Raw genomic sequence first — 12,142 nt, forward strand, 5'->3', positions numbered from 1 at the left:
TCTTTATTGGGGGATAAAATTAGGCCAACAGGACGTAAAGCCTGAAGGTGCAATTCAAAATGAAACAATAATACCTTACTCGCCCCCTCCCCCCACACACATAAATATAACGGTGCAGTTTTACTATATGGATACACAGATTGTAAAATGTACGAAAAAATTTGGGGAAGTCTTTAATTTGCCGATTTTAAGTCGAGAAAAGATCTCAACAAATCCCTGCGGGGCTTCGAACTTAGGCAATTTCGTCACCAGAAATTTTGCCACGGTAATTTCGTCACCGGAAATTTTTACAGTAATTTTGTCACCTGTAATTTGGCCACCAAAATATTAGCCTATAGGAAATTTTGTCATAGTCATAGGGTATTTTTTCACCTTTGTTGAACTAAGTAGAGACAAAGTAAACGACCAAAACAGCTTACGTTATCTTAAACTTGGAAAACAATTCAGTTGATGTTGGACTCCGCAAAATCGAAGTTTCGGATACTTGACGCAAGAACAAACACTAGTGGAAGAACATAATGCCAGCTTCAGTAAATGATAAAAAAAAAACAGGGAAAATGTACTCCTAATGGGTTTAAATATATCACTATTTACAAATATTAGAATTTGCCAATATCAACATTTCAGAATAGAAAATATCAAACAAAATATAACTTGTTATAATACCTACAATAAGTCTTTACATGTTCATTTTCTATAACATTATAAAAAACATCAAGGAAACAATCTTTCGAACTTTTAATCCCAGTGTTATACGTTAAGCACAAAGACTAGAGCCGTTCCTGCAAAGTCTGAAACACTCTTTTAATTTTCTTTTTTTGGTGGTTGACTCACATCATCTTGATGAAGCATAGTTGAAACCATTGCGTCAACTTGTTGAATTCCATGAAAAAACCTCCAAATAGTTGGATGAGACATTCCTACAAAATGATGAAACTTCTAGTTCCACGATTCACAAATATTATTTGTCCTAGAATTGTTGTTCATGGTGCTTGGTGAACATTCAAAGTGTCTGGGGGATATACAAGGTAGAGGGGTGCATTGTATAAACGAATATTCCCTAAGTATTTGTTTTCCTCGATGCACATCTCCTACGGGAAGAAATGCCAATCCGTTCATTTTCCCGCAAAATAGACGAAAATTTTCATTGTTCTTGTACCGTTCTGTGAGTCCAGGCTCTTGGACCTTCCTCCACGTTGACAAAAAGTAATGCTGTACACGAGTTGAATTCCTGACATTCATAACATCCTAACTAGTTGAGTTTGTTTTCCTAACATCCAATAACTAGTTGCCAATATTTACTCAGATTTGAAATATAATATTTTCTTTCAATGGTTCGTAAAAAACGAAGTCGCTCTCACCTGACGGAGGAAGGTCAACGTTTGCTATTTTGTGTTCTAAAATTTTGAAATTGGCGAAACCTAATATTTGTAAATAGTGATGTATAAACCATTAAAACCCCACGATAAATGCACTTTTGACATTTGCTGAAGCTGACATTATTTTCTTCTACTATTGTTTGTTCTTGCGTCGAGTACTCGAAACTTCCATTTTGCAGAGTTCTACACCAACTTCCAAGTATGATTAAGATAACATAATCTGTTTACTTCCGTATGTGGTATACTTCTTAATCTTTTCTGGACAACATTCATTTAAATATAGAATCAAAGTATTGATAAACTTGTGGGAAGCTTCAGAAACATTGGTACGTTCAGAAAATAAACTTTCCCAATTAAGATTCCTTAATGTAGTTCTCAGATTTTGTATGTTAAGTTCGCCTAATAATCTGAATCGTTTAATTGTTGGATAGTTAGCGCTCCTATTTGGCATCGCAGGAAACAATAGCCATACACCTTCATGATCAGACAACAAAGGTTGTGCAGTACCAGATAAGAAGCTAGTTTTGTTTTTATTAGTAAAAACATTAAACATGCAGATTTTCTTGTGGGTTGATCATTAATATAATAAATGTTACCGAACCTAAGAAGGCTGATATTTAGTACCTCCCTTAATCTTGCACATATAAGATTTACAGTGTGTTACTTACTTTACAAAATATAGCTGAGCTAGGGACAGCTAGCGAAGGGAGTTAAAAGCCCCCAGGGCCCTTGTACTTCTACCTTTATCACAATTTAGACAAAAACAAGGTACTCGGTTCTGGAACCATGAGTTGGAGGAGATACTAAATGCCATCCCCTACGAACATCACAAAGTAGTGTTTAGATAGATGTACTAATAAGGACGTTAATATTTATATCACCAATATAAAATGTATGATTTTTGTACTTACAAAGGCAGCTGTTTAATTTCTTCCAAGCACTAAGAAAAATATGCATATCTGAATTCGGTGTCCGATATAATGTAATAACTATTACTCTCTTGTGTTTAAGTAACACACCAGCTACTTCAAAATGTTGTTCTAAGCAAAAAAAAAGTTAAGAACAGAGAATTCAATACCTATGCAATTTTTTCATAAATGCCTACGCCATCATGTAATGTTTTATCTCTACAGAAAATAGTAGCTAACGTGTAACCTGTTGGCGTATACATGTAAATTTCATCACCTGTTAGCCAATGTTCATTGATGTATAAAATATCACAAGGAAGAATACCTAAAAATAGCTCAAGTTCGGCTAGTTTGTTTCTTATTGATTGCAGATTTAAATTAAATAATAAGTTCTGTTTATCTATATGATTATTCTAATTATGAATCAAGTTGCGATTGTTTTTTTTTTTTTTTTTAGCATTTACTAAATCATTTGCATCATTTATTTCAACACACTTCGTTAGGCTTGAGATTTTTACTCGGCCCAACATAGTATTCAGTCTATTCATGGAGTAGGGTGTATTCAGTTTCCCTGAACTAACCATGGCATTTTCATTGCTACGTTAAATATAGATTTGCCATAAAAATCCTCATCAATTATTTTACAAATCATGTTGCTCAGTATTCTTTTCCCTTGTTTGTTGAAATGTATGCCATGTTTCGCGTACATCTCTTTACATCCAGAATTTCGACATTTTGGAAGCGGTTACACAAATTCTTTAATTTCACATTACAATTTTGAATTGCTTTGTTCACACACGACTCTTCAATGTGGGATGTTGCTTACAATTACCTTACAATGGTTTAATTCAGAAAGCTTACACCTAATTCTCTTCACTTCCCTCATCACATGCCACATCTTTTGCTCCACTTAATGACAATATAGTTACCCTCCTTGTTTATAGTTTGACTAACACAGAATAAAATATCCATGCTTTTAGCTCCAGGCTTAACAAATCCTTCTACCACGATATCGTGTTTCAAATTTTGGGTCATTTTTTTTAGCCAGTCCCTTACCATGACTGTCAGCGTATATGAGCACCTTCGGCTACATCTTAGAAGTTCTCCTTGCACTAATCATATTCATCCTTGTACTACTATTCGCATTTATAAAATTCCCTTTCTTTTTCTTCATTTTTCTTTCAGTTGTTCGGAGCTAATATTCACTGATTTTGGATTGTTCAGAGCTTCACTTTCAAATTCCGCTAAAACACTGAATTTATTCGCACACTACTAGGCTAGCTAGTATGGCTCAGGTTGATTATGTCTCGGCCTATGTCTGTTGTAACATACCCTTACCCATTCATAGTGTGAAGTTTTGTTTGTATCAACATTTGATTCTAATACCTTCACTCTTTTTATTAAATACGTTTTCTGATTTTAATATCTTCATATGTTCCTGTAGAATGTTTATAAGCTTAGTCCTGTAGACTAATATATAAGCTTAAGTCAAAATATGCGAAAACTAGGCTAATTTGTACATTTCCGACATGCATTTTGAATTGACATAAAGAGCTTTGTAGTATATTAACAAAATAATTTGTTTTGAAAGAGGACGTATCAATATTCAATAATTTGTTACATTGCTTAGGCCAGAGGACAGCTTTGAACTCGCAGGTAATAACTTACCTAAACAACTTTCACTTCTAGCACAGTTTAACAATTACGTCACCATGTTATTTTAAAGAAATTGTTATCAGAAGAAAAATACAAAGGGCGAATCCAATTTGCTGCAGCATCTGAATTACGGGGTAGGCGAGTGAATCGACCCAATTTCCCTGTTGCGACTCGCCCAAGGTGCAAGCTTCAACAAATTAATATCGGCTTGAGTTCTGCCAGTAATAGTGTGTCTTATCATTAATCGGTATTATACTCTTGTGAAATGGTATTGTGTTTCATTTACTAAAAGTTTGACGTCAACATATTTTAGCTCAAATCAGAGAAGGTGCATTCTCTTCAAAGAGCTCGTCCTTTCATTGAATGTAATGCGCTAATGGGTCTTGATTTCGTGAAATATTGTTGGTTGTAGTTTCCGGACGTAGAAGATGTGTTAAACTGTGTTATTTTCTCATTATTGTGGAACAATGGCCAAGAAATCAAGTGTGAAATCTAGTGACTGTGTTCATGACAAAATTGGAATACCACAGGAATTTAGTCAAGTGTAGTTGCCAACAGTTTCATCAGTATCAAAACATTTTTGTGGGGAGGAGAGAGAGATTAGAAAAGAGCTCAATGCTCAGAAAAATCTATCTACCAAAGAATTAGCAAATCAGTTGCCCGGAAAGTAATCCAGATTTGGAATAAGGCTTCGATCAATGAAGGTGTTATCTTAAGTAAACGAAGAATCATATCTCGAATATTGGATTATTATTCAAAAATTCGTCAGCTTCAAAAATAGTTGAAGTGGACATCGAGTGCTTCTATGGTGGCAGATTTTCAGAAGATAGCTAATATTTCTTTGATATTGCAAAGTGCAGGTGAGTCAATCCACTTGTTCATTGCAATTGTGGAAAAAATAATTCGATTCCTTCCTTGAGGTACCATTATTGATTGACCAGCGCACTCAAAGAAAACACGTTTCTGGAAGTTTATACACATGAGAAACTAATCGTCGACAAAACCTGATCCGTCGTAACGAAGAGAGGTCTAAATCAAAGGAAAAACATGAAATGGTGGTGCCTCAATTTTGCCACTGATTTCCTCCCAAATGAAACAAACTGAGACGAAGGAAACAACAGACTCAGAAAAGGAGTACCACCCTTCTAAAATACACACACACACACAAAAAAAAACGCCCACAGAACCTTTCCCGCAAATGAGACCAACTTCCTAATCTTGCAACTGCAGTTTACAGGACCAAATATCTAAACTAAAAGCAGCTATTCTAAGCTTCAAGCTTCAGGTATTTTGGAAGTTGTAGGCCTTGTTTTTGCTGATTGTAAGGAAAAAGTGATTGACTCAAAGTTCTTAGAGAGAGAAAGAAACTAGGTGAAACATTTGCAGAGGAAGCTGTATCATCACCTAAGTGAAAAGGTTATATTTTAACGGAAGATGTGATGAAACAATGATGATCCGAAAAAAAAAAAAGAATAAATCTTATCGGGTTTCTGCGAAGGAGGAGCACATTGTTTATATGCACTAGCCAGGGTCGAATTACTGTAGCTCTTACCATTAAAACTGTAATCAGTATATTCCAGCTTCAACTTGTCTTAACATTTTCTTTGAGGTAAACACGTACACAGATAAAACTGAATATTTCCATTTTTTCTAAAATGAAATCAGTTAAGTTTAAATGAGATTAGAAATATTCAAAGTGTTTGCAGGAGCGTAATTTCAGATTTGCCTTGGGGGGGACATCCTCCACCGACATACGAGTTTCACGTTTTTTCCTCGTATATTAATAGACAATCGATTAAAATATAAGGTGGGCAATTGCCCTCCCCTGCTTCCCCGTATTGTGTGCATCCTCCCCGAAACAAAATCCTAAGCATGACACTGATCCCGATGAATTATTAAAATGAAAAGAAATGAAATCTTTCAGTATAACATCCCACGATTATATCCTTTAGGCTAAGGTAGACAATGATTAAGACAAGTGAATGGTGATGAAAGAATTGAATATCCCGAGAAAACCCCAAAACCCGGAGAGATAATGTCCACCAGATTGCTTCCCTTCAGATTTACTCGTATATAATTTTAATCAAAAGGATAATAATATACCAATCATAAAGAGGAAAATATACTTACATGTAACCCCCCTTAGAGCAAAGTTTGAAACTACAGTACTCTTAAAAATGTATTTTTTCTTTCGTTTAATACTGAAAGAGAAGGTGAAAATTAAAAACAATGGTACAAAAAAGCCGTCCATAGACTTTATTCAAGTCAGTATGTGTAATTGTGTCAAATTTTAAGGAGCCTCTGAGCTTTGAAAGCTACGATGAAACAACCTTTTTGAAATTCGAAACTAGATATTAGATTCGGTTTTGAACGATCATCTTAAGGAGGCTACTGTGTCTGGAGAGATATCTAAATATATTAGAAATGGAATATTGCAGCGCATGCTGAACGTGTAGCATGATGATATCGAAAAGGAAAAAAAAAGATAGTAGTTATGTTGCCACAACAGCGGACATAAGTATAGCCTACTTCTATCTTTCAAACAATGATAGTGTTCTGGTATTTACGGAAAGACTGTCGAGCAATTTTGGACTTAGTCACGAGCGTGATCTTCCGCAGGGTGGGGCAAGTCCCTTTTCAATGCATTTTCGAAGGGCTTTAAGTTCTTCGAAATACGTATCAACACAGATTTACTCGATACTGAAGTACTATATTATATTTACTGTATTTATAAAGTTATGCAATATACGTAAATAATTATTATTATGTCCATACGTCCATATGTATTATTATGCCCATACGTGCATTAAGGTATATGCACTATATCGATCTTTTGCTACCCCTTGGAAAAATACTGTGGATATTTCTGGTAAGAGAGTGTGTGCGTGTGAGTGTGTCAGAGAGTAGAAGAGACTGGATCAAAATTAGCGAGTGTTGCAAACTACATGGCTGGGTGTACAGAAGAATCGAGTTCGTTTTTGGAACCGATTTAACATTGATCGCTATAGAGCAAAGATAAAGACAGAGAGAAGCGGTTTTCTACATTCGATTAGATCCAAGCGTCCTTCAAATATATTTCATTTCCATTCTAATCCCTGTACTGAAACCAAAAGTGGAAGAAAATCAAAAACTTCTGGTTTTAGCTTCGATCGATGTAGAATGAAACTGTAACAGATAGGGAGAAAGGGTTTCGACAAATCGATTATGAAGCGTCCAAAGAACATATTCCATCTCCACCGCAATCTCTGTATTAACCCTTTCGCTGCAGAACTAAATTTTGGGGTAGTTTGTGAAAAAAAGGGCAATTAAGAAGCCAAAAAATGAAATTTTCATATTTCCGTGAAATATGGTTTGAAGACACCAAAATATCTATTAAAAATACAAAAATTTCATATTTACATTTATGTCAAGCAAATAGCCATGGCATAAATCGTTCAATACTTCCCATAAACAAACATCGGGATCATCACAAATTATATTCTGACCAGTGCTACCTGCTACATTTTAAACTCTTCAAGATTCCAAATCTGTCAACTTCACCCTCGTTTCCTGAATCAAAATCTAGCAAAAATGCAGCTGTCTGACTGTCGCTGATTGTCTTACTGTTGTCCGGCATTGTTTCCTGCTGTACTTAACTAGCCTCAAACCCGCAAACACAGCACAACAGAATAACGCAAAGCTTTCGTATTCATTCGTTTAACTGCAGACTTCCGAGAAATTGTCGTCAGTTGGCAACACAATGCAACGCATTATCGCTACCACATGTTCCGTATACAATGAGTGACAGAAATCGATTGATTGATTGATTGAAAGGGTTTGTATGGGCGCGTCAACATCGAGGTCTTTTGCACCCTTCTCTGACAGGAAAAATGAAGTACCCAAGAACAAAAAAGCATAGTATCGCAGATATAATAAATTAAAAGCAAAGTCATAAAAGGTGTTTGGTCATGTAGGAATTAAAATGTCATAGCATTGGAGAAATGTGCAAACTCGATACACAAACACAAGGACGGGTTAGTACACAACGACAAGTTAATCTTCTCTGCCGGGGCAGCTCGGCAATAGGTGCACACACGTGGAGCAGCCCAAAATTAGTAATGAATATGACAGTGCAGTAAAGAAGATAAAAGCAAGGAAATGCTATGACAAGCATAAAACCACCATGAAAACACAGAAAGAGTGACTGAAACGACTATCGGAGCGAAGCATAAACAAAAATCGAAGTTGTGGACTAAAGTCGATTTCCGCTCTGAAAGGCAAAAATTCTCAGATCGACTAAAGTTGACTTTCGCAGCGAAAGAGTTAAAATTGAGAGTGGGAGAAAATCAATCACTTCCTGTTTTGACGATAACTGCTATAGTGCGAAAATGGTAATCGACAGAGAGAAATGTTGTGTGCAATCAATTAAGCGTCCGAAGAATATATTCCATCTCTCCTTTAATACCTCTACTAGAAACGGAAGTGGTATACATCTACTACAACTTGTGGTTTCAATAATAATTGAGAAAATATCACGCTATACAAACGAAACTCCTTCACGTGTTGTATTCCTACTTATTGAAACAGAACTCAACATGAGAAATTTAAAACTATTTTGTATCCACCAACGCAGATGTTTCAATTTTGTGGTATCTCTTAATTCTAATTCAAAATCTACATCTCTTTCCTTTTCCATTTCATAAATTCAAGTTTTGCAGTTACTTTTTTCAAACACACGGGATAAAGCTGGCTTTCCTATCCCTGGTCAACTGACTTAATATTTGTTAACAACTAGAGCTTAGGCTAGAATCTGCATTTCTGTAGAATTTTCAGAGAAGTTGGTTTGAGAGAAAAGGGAATAAAAATGAAAGAGTAATACTACTGCTAATAATAATACTAATAACCAATATTACCGTCAACATTTAAAGAAAGATAATAATAAAACATACAATATAACAGACGCATAAATGAGTTTAGAAGTAGCCTGTAGAAGCTGCATATTATATATATATATATATCAGTGGCGTATTTACGATTTTGTTTCGGGAGGGGCTTTGCTAACTTTCGGGGGGGCTTTGCCTGGAAATGTGAAAATTCTGCAAGATATTTCATTTACTTTATTATACTAAGTACGATTTCGTGGGGGGTTTAAGCCCGGAAGCCACCCCCCTAAATACGCCACTGATATTATATATATATATATATATATATATATATATATATATATATATATATATATATATATATATATATATATATATAGGTTTGACAAAAAATCTAAAAACACTTCATACAGGACAGGTAAGTTTGACCCTCCACTGTACAATCCGCGGAAAAAAAACCTGCAACATGAGCATATAAGTTTACTGTGAAATGACGAAGTCTTTTACTCCAAAATGAGTATGCACGGGAGGAGGTCGAGGTTTATTCTCGCGTGATTCGTTCCACTTAGACGTTATGTTCATTCCCTGTGCTATTAGGCGTAGTTTCACATTAAACTTCCATCCTCACGTTGCACGTTTTTTGCCGCGGATTGTACAACACGTGTTGCGATTGCCGATCGTTTTTTGTCTTAATGTGTCATATGGACCTTCCTCTTCCGTCAGCAGTAACTAGTTCACCTGTGAGTGTCGTGGTAAAATGGGCGACCTGACAGACTTCCAAAGACGCATGATCGTTGGTGCCTGCCTGGTTAAAGATTCAGTGGCAAAAGTGGCGAACATTGTGGGGGGTATCGAAAGGCACTGTGTCCAATATCACGAAGGCATACACAATTCATGGGCAAACGACGTCTGGAAAGCACAACAGTGGTCGAAAGACAAGACTGTCAAATAGGGACCGGAGGGCATTAAAACGGATTGTAGCAGCTAAAAAGAAGACCATTGCAATGAAAATTACTCTGAACTCAATTCCGGCCTATAGAACTCGGTTTCATCGAAAACAGTGCGACGGGAACTTCATAAAATGAAAATTCATGGCAGGGCCGCTATCGCCAAACCACTGGTCACAGCAGTAAGAGGCGTATCCAGTGATGCAAAGACCACAAGGCGTGAACTCATGAGCAATGGAAACACGTAATGTCGTCCGATGAATTGACCTTCACCTTGTTTCCAAACCGGTCGTGTTTACGTATGAAGAACACCATCACAGGCCTATGATACACACTGTCTGCTCCCAACTGTAAAGAATGGGGGTGGTTCTGTTACAGTATGGGCAGTGATATCGTGGTTTTCCGCAGGTCCCATCATAACCCTGCATGGAATAATGAATTCTAAGGCGTATATGAGGCCATTTTTGGGGACCAGGTTCTACCCATGGCCCAAATATTCTTCCTTGATGGTGGTGGTATCTACCAAGATGATTTGGCATCCTGTCACGCTGCAAAAACGGTGAAATCCTGGTTTGAGGAGCATCACCAGGAGCTATCACACCTCCCTTCGGTCCCACAATCACCAGATCTGAACATCATTAGTCATTGTGGTCTGAGTTAGAAAGGCGTGTTCGGTCTCATTACCCTCCACCAGCATCCCTTAAGGAACTGGAGCATGTTTTGGAGGAACAATTGCACAGAATTCCACACACCAAGTTTCAGGAGCTGTATACGTCCATTACACGTCGGATCCAAGCTGTTTTGGATGCAAAATGAGACCCCACACCACACTAGGTATGGTTTTCACACTTTGCAAACGTTATAGATTTTTTGTCTGACCCCTATATATTAGTATCACTACTGTATATACACACTGTGTATTATTATATAAATCATTATACAACAAAAGTAGATATAACTGACTCATCATCGCCCAGCCATTACCACTATAAGTAGAAACGGAGCCCTATGTAGTGTACTCACTAACGCTCTTGCCTTTGGTGCGGGCGGTTCCGGGCTCGGTTCCCAGTGAAGACACTCGGTCGAAAAGTGTAATAATTTTTCAGGCCAGCCATCCTGAGAGAAATTTTCATGGGTTTTCCTCATTCGTAGCAGGCAAATGCCTTGGTACCTCACATAATGGTTCCAAGCCGCTTATTTCCTTCCATATTACTTTCTTCTCCCCAATTACCCAGGTAGTGTGATCACCGAGGGATGTAATTCCTCGTACGTGACAGGTTAACATACTCATTGAGGCCGACAGCCCAGAAATCAAATTGCTAACCTTCTAGAGGAGTGAAATTTGGGCAGAGTACGCCTTTCGTCTTGGCGGCATAGGATAGAAAACAAGGGTTAAGGGAGAAGTAATTTTTCTGCCAACAGTTGGATAGCTTAGTAATCTGAATCTCTGAATTTACAAAAGTTAAACTCGGAATATAGAATGTTCATTAAAATTAAGGAAATACGTGTTTGCGCTGTTTCGAAGATTCCGCACCTAACAGAGGAAAGGGAGTCATTCTATAATGCTAAAAACTTCCATTCTTTATTTAGAAACAATCTAATGTGAGGATTCGATTACGCTGAAACTATGAAATTCAGTATATAAACTCATATGGTTGTAAATAAGTAGTATACAGATCTTGAAGTCACTATGGACCGATTACTCAATGTTGGTTTATATTATAGCTTAACAAAGTAGAGTTTATCTTCCGGACTAAGCAACAGAAAATTGTTCCCAAATCGAGCTTGAAGACTTAAGCCAACATTGAGAATGGGCCATTAAAAACACTAAGAAAGAAAATTCTATTTTCATCCACAATTTTGTTCGTAACTACACGAATCTGCAAACTGTTGCAGAAAGTAGACCAGAAAATTTGCAGTCTCAAAAGTAGTTTTATTCAATATCTATACTCTTTAATCCAGAAGTCATTGACGTTTCATCCCGTAGATCAATTATATATGATACGAATCTGGAATTGTACAGTAGATTAAAATAATTTTGTATTAAATATCGTATATATTCAAAAGAAGCAGCAGCATTAAATCCTCAAGGAAAAAATAGAGGGTAGTATAGATCTTCCGAAAAGGGAAAATCCTAGTCCCCTTCATTTTGAATAGCGATTAAGGTATGCGATACTAAGACATTGTATACTTCTGGCTGAGATTTTCTGTTTATATGTTGCAACAACTTCTGTATATTAACTTACATGTGTAATGCTGCTTGTAGACGATCCAAGAAAGCTTGAACAAGACCATTCAATACCTCAAATTTACACGTTCAAAGGAGTATTGTTCGAGACACTTGAACAAGAGTCTTGAACGGACTTGAAACAACTTTTACACGATCATAG

The 12,142-nt window shown here is 36.6% G+C and overlaps 1 protein-coding gene across 13 annotated transcripts in view; it reads right to left on the bottom strand.

The window, feature by feature from the left end:
• LOC145673735 (uncharacterized) overlaps nucleotides 1-12,142 on the bottom strand; it is a 453,474-nt gene that overhangs the window by 255,804 nt on the left and 185,528 nt on the right. The gene's annotated exons all lie outside the window — the stretch shown is intronic.

Source organism: Thermobia domestica, chromosome 17 (genome assembly GCF_964235325.1).
Source record: "Thermobia domestica chromosome 17, izTheDome1.hap1.1, whole genome shotgun sequence".
NCBI classification, from domain to species: Eukaryota; Metazoa; Arthropoda; class Insecta; order Zygentoma; family Lepismatidae; genus Thermobia; species Thermobia domestica.